An 11,485-nucleotide genomic window follows, 5' to 3' on the forward strand; every position below is an offset into this window, starting at 1 on the left:
AGAAGAGATGAGATGTGGGGGCATTTTTGGGACTTGGAGTTGTCCTGGGTGGTGCTGCAGGGACAGTTACCAGACATTGTATGTCCTCCCATGGCACATTGGGTGGACTGTGGGAGAGTGTGGGCTATGATGTGGACCATTGACCATGAGGTGCAGCAGTGCTCTGAGATGTATTCACCAAGTGCAATGAATGTCTCATGATGATGGAGGAGATTGTTGTTATGGGGGAGGAGTGGGGTGAGGGGTAAGGGGTATATGGGGACCTCATATTTGTTGAATGTAATATTTAAAAATAAATAAAGACCAAAAAATAGCAAAACTGATTTTGAACTTCACAGCAGTAACAAAATAAAATTGTTGATTAAAGCCACACACACACACACAAAGAGATAAAGAAGGCTGATTTATAGACTACAATTCCCCATTACAGAATATGAATCCCCATGTTTTCTTGTCTGCACATCCAGGCAGGGGAAGAAAATGCAAGAACAGGGGGAGAAATAAAAGACTAGAACAGGGCTAGAACAGGGAAAGGGCAAAAAAGAAAAAAGGACCAATTTAACTTCCATGCTTGCTTTTGAACCAATAATTATTCCATCCTTTTGCTAATGTATGGGAAAGAATCCCAGTTGTTTGCTCTATTGATTGATTACCCCACTCTTCAATCCCTAGGAGGGCCCAGTGATAAGGCCCCTTGAGTATATCCAGGGCTTCTCTTTCCCGAATGGGGGTTCTCTCTACATTCTTCCATCAACCATCTTGTGGGGAATCCATGGACACAAGTTCAATGGCAGTGTTTTTACTGCCAGGTTCCAGACCTGTCTATTGATTCCTAATCTATCCTGCTTCACAAGAAGCTCATGTTTACATGACGAGGTCTACTTTTCACAATTTCCACCTTTTTTCAGGGGTGGGGTGGAATATGAATGACTGAATCCTCTTGAAATCTAGTTCTAGAGTGTTTGTGATATAATTTCTTAATGGGTTTCCTAATACGTAATGCTCTCCCTTTAGATCATATCCCCCTCTCCTCCAAAATGTAATTCATGCAATAATCCCAGGGAATTTATAAGACAATGCAAAATTAATCATCTCTATTTTAAGACAAAAGAGCCCAAGGCTAAGTAAAATTAACTGACCTTCCAATTTCATTGCTTCTAAAACTAATTCTGTATCTTATTTCTCCTCAGAAGTAATTTGCAGATTTAGGCATATATCCTTGTCATTGGGGATACATTTATCATGTGTCTTGAGATGGTAGTGATATTTTCCTATTTAAAAGCATTATTTTTAACATTTCTTCCCCTTGTTCTCCCTCAGTTAATTAAAAGATAATTCAGTGTCAGATCAAATACAGGTAGCAAGAACTGAAATTATCAGATTCAACTAGTAAAGTCTTGAGTATCTCTTTACTGTTCCAGAGGGATTCTCATAAATTGCAAATTTTTCTAGCAAAACAAACTTACCCTGGAACCCCTCCCAGTAATGGTTCAATTCCTGTTTTCTCCAGAATACAGGGCTAAGGCAATGCCCCACCAGCCCTGTGTTCTCCCCAGCATGTTCTCTGGTTCTTCCCATCCCTTCCCAAATCTCTGCCCCTAATATTAAAATTTAATCCAAGAATTTCCCAGCAAATTTAGAAATTGATCAATTGGTTGAGTCTCCTAGGCTTGTTGGGTATTTTCCTTCTATTGTCCTATGCATTACCCTATTAAAGGCCTGGTGAGTACCTTTAAGGCAGGTAGGGTATGTGGTTCCTCAAAGGAGAAAGCCAGGCCAGGGAACTCTGCTGTGCCATTCAGTTCCTTTAGAACAAATTGGAAATGTCCCCCAGTAGTCTCAGGTGGACATCTGTGGTTGCTCTAGAGGCCACAGGAACCTGCACACCAAAGAGGTTTGATGTCTCCATTGTCAGGCCTCCATGATGCTGGGTCCTAAGGGAAGTTAAAGATTTGTCATAAAGCTCAGTGGCTTGCCCTGGTTTTGCTCTATTAAGGATGTGCAGAATTTCCTCTCTGTTTGCAAAATTTATGATCAGGACCCAGGTGTTCATTTCATCTACACTAGAGAAGAGTCTTGAATCAGAAGAGGATGCAAAATAGCCCTGAAAAAAGACAGAGTAAGCATGGGCCACAGGTATATCAAGGTATTCAAGTAACACAGAATGGAAATAGATTGGCTGTTGAAGCATAGAGGTCCAGATAGCTTGGACACACAGCAATGGCTTTGTGTGGCTTTGGGACTCTCTTTCAGATGCACAAAGGAAGAGATTATACAGTTCTTATCAGGATTGGAAATCACGCCCAATGGGATTATCCTGCCCATGGTCCCAGAGGGTAAAATCACTAGTGAGGTCTTTGAGTTGTTTGCCTTGCAGGAGTTAGCCAAGAACTCTGTCAAGATGCAAAAGGAGAGAATAGAGCACTATTCTAGAGCAGCCAGTAAAGTTTAGATCATACAGGATCTCCCTCTGGATTTCCTATCCTCATAGTATCCTAGACCCTATGACCTGTCTGGTATTGTCAGGAGGTACACAGTTATCATCAAGTGTGCCAGCATGGATAGGATGTGACCATGGTCCCACAGCACCAGCAATGGTGCTATGAGGCATACATAGGCTTCAAGGATAGTTAAAGCTTCACCACTGACCTGTTTGGGTAAAACCTCACCTATTGCCTCTCAGGTGTATATGATCATAGGAACATGATGGTGAATTTGCCATCCAGATTACTACTGGACACTGCATCCACATGAGCGGGCTGCCCTACAAAGCCACTGAGAAGGACATTTACAACTGCTCTCCATTCGCCCCTGTGAGAGAACACATAGAATTCAGCCCTGATGGAAGAGTTGCTGGATTTCTTCTAGGTTCTTTGCTATGTTACTTATATGAATTCAAGAACATGTTGCTTTAGTTAAGTCAGTAGTTTATTAAGGAATGGAGAGAAGAAAAAGAAAATAACAGATTAAGTATCTCAGGTATACCTGTGGGCTGATCTAGGCAGAAAGAAGAATGGGGACAATTTATCTTCTGCACTTGCTTTTTAAACCATTAATCATTCCTCTCACTTGCTAATGTTTGGGAGAGGAGTTTCAGTTGTTTGTTATTTTTATTGATTACCCCATCCATCAATTCCCCTGGGAGACCCCAATGATATGGTCTATTGAGAAGAGCCATACCTTTTCAATGAATCCAGACTATCAAGGAAAATTCTTGTGGGTTCTTCCAGGTGCTTCCTAGTCGGGGGCATCTTTCCCATATAGGATTTCGAGGTGGAAATTCATGACTATGGTTTCATGGCCATGGTTTCTTGCAAGGCCCCATATTTGTCTTTTCATTGTCTAAACAAGCTTGCCTCAGAGTGACTGGCAAAGCTGTCACTGAGTTTGCCACCCACAAAGAGTCTGTGGAGGTGATGGCAAAAGACAAAGCCAACATGCAGCACAGACACATACAACTTTTCTTGAATTCTGCCACCAGGACCAGCAATGGTGCTTACCTCAGCCAGAAGTTGCAAGGCATGGGGATATCCACCTAGTCTACATATAGCACCCTCAAAGACTGGTTGGTGAGCAGTTGCTATGTGAGCAGCTAAGACAGCTCATATCATGGACAGGTATGATTAGTTTCCTAATAATATTTTAAGTTACTGTAACCAAACATTCACAGGTCACCAGCAGTGAGGAGCAGTTATTAATCTAGAGGAAGCTGTGGGAAACATTTTGCATGAGGAGTTTGTGAAATCCAGATTTAAAAAAATACATTTTCAGTGTTTTTTTCAGACAAACTTTCTCCTGGCAAGTCCTGTTCAGTAAACAATATCTTAAATATGCCTTAACAGCTTTTCTCAATTAATATTTTTATAGTGTAATTCAGAGCTATGACATTGGAGTTAAAAATATTTTAAAATTCATTTAAGGTGGGTATTTTATACCATGTTTCATTGAACCTTTTAGGGAGACATGCCTTTTTTTAAAACTCAAAGGTGCTAGATCCCTAATTTTGAGAAACCGTTTTCACATTTGCTCATTTTAGTTTATCTTCATTTTAAGCTTTCTAGTTTAAGTTTAAGCACTTAAAAAGTTTAGTTTTGAAAATTTGATCTAATATTAATACTGTAGGAATTGGTAAGGACTTTTTGGGTATATTTTGCTAAAGAAAACTTTTAACTGCATTTTTTTCCCTTAAAATGATGACTTTTCACAACATTAATGACAAAAAAAGGCACTACTTTCCAAATGCTAAATGCTTTTTCTATTTAGGTATACTCATATAAGAACACAGACTTTATACATTCATGGTATGTAATTTTGAGTTATAACCAAGATAACATATTCTTTAAGGATCACAATGCTCACTCTGTTCACTCAGTCTTTGAAATCAGAAAAATATAATTGGTAATGTCTTGGGAAAATAAACATTTCAATATTAATATGTGGGAAAATTTTATCCCAGAAAATATTGATGCAAGCAACAACCGATGTTCTGTAGGGAAAATCTGATACTATATATCTCTACATCTCACTCCATTCTGCAAGTACTGTTTGCATATTCTTCATCAAACTAAAAGCATGAATGAACAGAATATAGCATGATTTTCATCTGTAACTCTAAGGAGAGAACAAAGTTTTCCTAATGATATTGTGTTGAGAACCAGGCTATTGCAATACACTTTTCAATGGTGGGATCAAGTATTTTTGCTTTCTAACTTTAAAACAAGTCTAAGAGATATATTATTTTCTTGTCCTCATCCATGAAATGTAGCTCAGTTCTAATCATTTTATTACACACTCAAGACACATATATAAAATGAATGTGAAGACTACAGTTAAAATAGTAGGTTGCACTAGCATTACACATTTTCATCCTGCGATGCAGTATCCATTCCCTTACAGTTCTTTAAAAAGTTATAGGCCATTGCTAAGGCGGTATCATAAAACACATGATCTTCCACACATGGTCTTACTGTTCTTTTTAGTCAAAATCATCCTAAACACTTTCAAATACATTTTGACAATATGAAAACCTTTTTCCAAAAAAAAAGTATAAATGACAAAAATTACTGAGTTAAAAAACTATGGCAGAGATTGGTTCACTATCACATTGGCATATGTATATACATATAGCTAACACTGTAGATATTTTTATTTTACATGGATTCAACTTTAAAATATTTATAAAATATAAAATAAAATTCATTCAATTATTTTTCAGAATTTTTTGTTCAAGAAAACCTCACTAGGGAATTCAAAATATCTGGAACATTATGCCTATAGATGTGTTATTTTCTTTGTTCTTCAGGCAATAGATAATAGGGTTTATGTACAACATGGTCATAAGATGACTATTAAAAGATGCTTCACTTGCCTTGGGACCAAAACAGCAATCTCGATTTGTTTATAAGAATTTATAAACAAAATGAGAATTTCCAGTTGTGGTGTACAAGTGGATAAGGTTTTGTTATGGGCTTCTACAGAAAATAGATGACTTAAACAAGAAAGCAGAACATTCTGAGTACAAGGGTAGTGACTAGTGAAAGAGGATGATCAGTTGAGGGGTCCTTGATATTTATAACTTTATTTATGAACCTTTTATTTGGAAATTGAAACTTAGCCTAGTGTTAGAGGTTGCCTGAGTTACATAATGAATGACTCTTTTTGCTCAAATGTGACCTCTTTCTAAGTCAAACTCAGCATATAATTGCATTACCTTCCCCTTCTTATGGGACAGGCCTCCCAGGTATGAGCCTCTTTGCACTGAAGGATTACTACCAAGCAACAACTAGCAATGTAACTGGAAAAAGATCTTGACCAAAAGGGGGAAATGATGAAGGTAAATGAGTTTATATGGCTAAGAAATTTCAAAGTGAGTCAGGAGGTCATTCTAGAGGTTAGGCTTATGAACATCTCAGCAGGAAGTCATTGACTGCCATAATAAATAATGCCTCAAATAGTGGGGTCCTGAAGGCTCAGGAGATAACCAGACTCTACACACAGGGCTGACAAATCAGGTGTTTGGCATCCTCCAAGTGGGCCCTACTTTAGAATATATACTCCCCGGTATGACAGAGTGGAAATCAGCTGTTAATTCTCTACACATGGCTCTACTGCCCCTTCTATTGAAGCTATTGTTAGTACTAGAGTTGATGGGTTTATGTCCAAGAAATATAAATCACTGGACTTCCCATATGCCAGTCCAGCCCTGAATCTCAACTGAAGTTGTAACACCTACTTTCCCTCCATTAGACTCACCCTGCCAAATAACAAGGAAATGATGATGGGCAATAACCATCACAAGGAACAGAGAGAGTCTACAACTGCAAACAAAACAGTCCCACCCATTTGTCCCAAGGGATCTAAGCCCCCTCTCAATTCAAGTTGAAGTGGGCATGACCATCTCAGAATCCTCAGAATTGGGGAATGAACAATGTACTAGAGAATACTTACAGTTATTCTAATATAGAGTTATTGTTATTCTAGCAATGGAAGTACTTTTATTACTGATGTGGAGCCAGTGGCCACTGGAGGTTCTGAGGGGAGGGAGAGAGAAAAATAGGCCTAAGATGGGAGCATTTTAGGAACATTGGCATTATTCTGAATGGCATTGCAAAGGCAGATACTGGCCACCATATATCTTGTCATACCTTACAAAATTGTGCAGGAGAGAGTTTAAACTATAATGTACACTTTAATCCACACTTAGTGGCAATGCTTCAGTATTTGTTCATCAATTGTACTAAATGTACCACAGCAATGAAGGATGTTGCTAATGTGGGAACGTGAGGGATGTGTAAAGTTTGGGCATATGGGAATCTCCTATACTTTTATGTAAGATTTATGTAATCTAAATATCTTTAAAATTTTTTAAATGCTTAAAAAAATAAAGATGATGAAAGCACTGATAGGTAAAGCCACAGATTCAGAAAATCTAACTTCTGAGGATGAAATTAAAAAAAAAAAATTATGCCCATCAGAGAAATACTTCAGGATCACATTGGACTTTATAAAAGGAAGTCTGAATATGCCACCTGTATGAAAAGCAGAATTTATAAGCCCTCTTGCCCATGAAACAAAGGCCACCTATGTGCACATTTATTTGGTAATAGTGAACCCATAATGCAGAGGATAGCAGATGTCAACATAGCAATCCTACAACATTATCACAAGGAAAGCCAAATCTATGGATATAAAGAAGATGAACAGAAAAATTTGAGTGGAAATTTCAGGGAGAGAGATCAATTTATTGCTTGTCAGATAATTCACAATAAATTTAGAAACAATAAATGAAATGTAGCAAAGAGCTATGAGAGATGGATGGCCTATAAAGATATAATTGCATCCCTCAGCACCAGGGACGCTCATCCTTGGGAGTCATGTCCCATGCTGGTAGGAAGGTAATGCATTTACATGTTGAGTTTAGCTTAGACAGTGGCCACATTAGAGCAACATGGAGGTTCTCAAGAAGTAACTCTTAGGTACCCTGCAGCTCTAGGCCCATTGAAATTTCATGTATACAGGCTCATAAACATAATCATCACTATCAAGAGCCCATCATGAGACCATTCTTCTTTACTGGTCTTTACCCTTGCATTTGGGGAGTTGTTGCTATTTCATTGGGGAATGTGACAGAACTCCATGGCTAGGAATTCAGCACACTCCCTCAGTTGTCATGTGTATCTCTATGTGCTATGACAACACCCAATGAATATCCAAACATATCTATACCATATATACATGCCTTTGAGAACTCCTTCCCACCCATGCATCCCCCATCAATGACACCCCACACCACTACCCATCCCTGCCACCATCAAATCCCTTTGTGATCCAAAACTTTTTTAAAAAATTAAGCCTAATATATTGCAAAATGCAATCCCAGGAAAATGAAATAGTAATGATAGTTAGGAAGATGAGAAATAGAATACATAATAATTTTTAAAAAACTAAAATAAAGTAAAAAATAAATTGGGGAATTAAAAATGAAAAGTATCATAAAACTTTTAAAAATATATTTTGCCTTTCATAACTGTAATAGGTATTGCCCTGTATATATAGTGGCAAGGAAATCTCTTCCTTTCCTTCCTCAGTGCCCACATCTTAAAAAAAATATATTTCTGCCTTCAAATGATTTTAGATCATATTAAAGTCAGATATATAATATAGGAGACTCCCATATACCCAACATCACACCCTTTCCCACTTCCCAAGCAATGATCTTTATACATGTGGATGTCACATTTCAACAGCTCATGCATAGACTTTGAAACATAATTACCAACAATGGTTCCATTATCATTTACATTATGGTTTATATTCTAGACTGTACACTTTTCTGGATGATGGCTGCATTATGGTTTCCAGTATGGTTTACACTTTTTATAAAATGTTGGTGGAATTTGGCATGGACTATATCCATCATTTCATGACCTTGTGGAACACTTTCATTGACCCACAGTTTTGCCTACTTCCATCTATTTTATTCCTCTCTCCCCCTTCCCTTGGGGCCCAGAGTGACAACCAAGTTTCACTGCTTGAATGACAAGATTAATAGATACTTGCAACAATGCTGAGGGCTTGATACACTAATCTGTCCTCCCCCACTGGGGGCCACCCATGCTCTTGAGAGACACCTACTCTTCTGTTTGAGAACATCAGGCATCCCCAGGATGGGGATACAACAACTTCCTGCTCATTGTTTGGGTCTCCACACATAGATATAGCACACAATGACAAGATAAGCACTCACACACTACATAGAAACCTGCCCCAGGCACACCCTGTGCCAGATGCCCCACGTCAAACACCTTAAAAAAGTAACCCTTCCTTATTATATTTTCTAAAGAGTTTTCTCAACATTATAGTTTCATCCACACATCTGACAATTCCCCAGGTTCACCTGCCCCTCCCCAAATCCTCCCTCCACTTCTGTGAACCATCTGACCCATCCTCCCAATGCTAGACCCCTCAACCCTGCAAAGCCCCAACCAATAGTATCCTTATGCCCCTATCTTATCCATTCACTGCACAGTTATTTACCTCCATTTTATCATAGATTTTGCCCATGTAAGCACCTTCAATGAAAGGGGGAAATGGTCAAGACAAATGAGTTTATATGGCTAAGAGACTTCAAAATGAATCAGAAAGTCATGAGAGGAGCTGCACTTACACACCTCTCAGCAGCATCCCAGAGACAGTCAAAGTAGATACAAACCCAGATACTAGTCCTACTGAGGGCTATGGAGTCACAGAGTTTCTATGGTCATGGTAGATGGCTTCAGAGTTCAGTGCCTTGCCAGTGGGGTCTACTTTGGAGTTTGTGCTCCTGAGTGTGATGGAGTTGGACTTAAATGTGACCTCTCTACACATGCCTCTTCTGTCACTTTTGGTTAGCACTGGGGTTGATGTGTTCTCAGGATGCTTGAGTCTCTGGACTGCCCATGTGCCAGCCTGATCTGGAGCTTGAGCAGAGTTGCAACACCTACTCTCCAGTTCACTGGACTTATCCAGGTCAGCTAACAGAGAGGTGATGATAGCTAAGCACTACACCAGGGAATCTAGAGAGTCTACAACTGCAAGCAAGGGGACTCACATCCATCAGCCATGTTGGAACTAAACTGTCTCTCAACTTGAAGGCGGAATGGACATCGCCATCCTGGGTCCACAGGATGAAGGAATAGAGTGTGGATTGGTGTTGACTTGCTGGTGTTCTACTATAGAATTGTTGTGACTCTAGAAATTGAAGAAATTGTATCATTGGTGTGGAGACAGTGGCCAAAGGGTTTGCTGCGGGCAGGGTGAGGAAAGAAGAGGTGTGATATGAAGGCATTTTGGGGACTTGCATTTGTTCTGAATTTTATTGTGGACACAGTTGCAGGACATTATGTCTTGACATGGTCTACTGGATGGACTGGAGGAGAGTGTGGAATACACTGTAAACTGTAGTCCATGTGGTATAAGTGTTCCAAAATGTATTCACCAAATGCAATGAATGTGCCACACTGATAAAAGAGGTTGTGGATGTGGGAGGGTTTGGGGGAGTAGGAGTGGGGTATATGGAAATGTGTATTTTCTTTGCCTCCCTTTTATCACAGATTTCGCCCGTGTAGGAATCAACTCACAACATTCCTCTCTCTTCCTATTTTTGCTAAGCCTATCGTTCAAACTCTAGCTCTCTGAGACAGCTTAATTTGTTTAATTCATATCAGACAGTTCATGCAGTATTTGTTCTTCAATGTCTGTCTTGCTTCACTCAACGTAAGATCCTCAAGATTCATCCATGTTATCCCATCTCTTAGTACTGAATTCCTTCCTATAGCTGAGTAGTATTCCATTGTGTGTATATACCACGATATGCATATTCATTCATCTATTGATGGTCATTTGGGTTGATTCCAATTTTTGGCAATAGTGAATAAAGGCTACTATGAATATTGGTATGCATATGTCAGTTTGTGTACTTGTTTTCAGTTCTTCTAGGTATATACCCAGCAGCGGAATTGCTGGGTCATATGGCAAATCTATTACTAATGTTTAGGAACTGCCAAACTGTCCTTCAGAATGGCTTGATACTTTAACATTCCCACCAGGAGTGTTGAGGATTTCCATTCCTTCACATCCTCTCCAACACTTGTTATCCTCTATTTTTTTAATAGCTCCCAGTCTAATGGTGGGAGATGGTATCTCATTGTAGTTTTGATTTGCATTTCCCTAATAGCTAGTGATGTTGAGAATCTATCATGTGCTTTGTAGTCATTTGTATTTCTTCTTTGGAGAAGTGTCTATTCAAAACTCTTGCCTATTTTTTTAATGGATTGTCTTTTTATTTTCAAGATAAAGGATTTCTTTATAGATGTTGGATATTAGGCTCCTATCAGATATATGGTTACCAAATATTTTCTCCTATTGGTTAGGTTGCCTTTCCACTTTCTTGATAAACTCCTTTGAGATGTAAAAGGCTTTGATTTTTAGGAGGTCCTGCTTATCTATTTTTCCTTTCACTGCTTGTGCTTTGTGTCTGAATTTCATGAAGTCATTTCCAGTTCAAGATCCTATAGATGCTTCCCTACATTTTCTTCCAAGGTTTTTATGGTCTTGGCTCCTATATTTAGATCTTTGATCCATCTTGAGTTGATTTTTGTATAAGGTGTGAGATCATAATCCTCTCTCATTCTTTTGCTTATGGACATCCAATTCTCCAAGCACCATTTGTTGAAGAGGCCATTCTCTCCCAGTTAAATGAGCTTTGTGGTCTTGTCAAATATCAGATGACTGTATATGCAACGATCTATATCCATACTCTAAATTCAGTTACATTGGTTTGTCTATCCTTGTGCCAATACCATGCCATTTTGACCACTATACCTTTGTAGTATGTTTAAAATCAGGTAGTGTTATTCCTCCAATTTCATTTTACTTTTTCAATATGTCTTTGGCTATTTGGGGCTCCTTTCTTTCCAAATTAATTTCATAGTTAGATTTTCCAGTT

The 11,485-nt window shown here is 38.7% G+C and overlaps 1 pseudogene; it reads left to right on the top strand.

Annotated features, from left to right (window-relative positions):
• The first annotated feature begins 1,921 nt into the window (after positions 1-1,921).
• Positions 1,922-3,596, top strand: LOC101429600 (heterogeneous nuclear ribonucleoprotein F-like; annotated as a pseudogene).
• The last annotated feature ends 7,889 nt before the right edge of the window (positions 3,597-11,485 follow it).

Source organism: Dasypus novemcinctus, chromosome 16, assembly GCF_030445035.2.
Source record: "Dasypus novemcinctus isolate mDasNov1 chromosome 16, mDasNov1.1.hap2, whole genome shotgun sequence".
Taxonomy (NCBI): domain Eukaryota; kingdom Metazoa; phylum Chordata; class Mammalia; order Cingulata; family Dasypodidae; genus Dasypus; species Dasypus novemcinctus.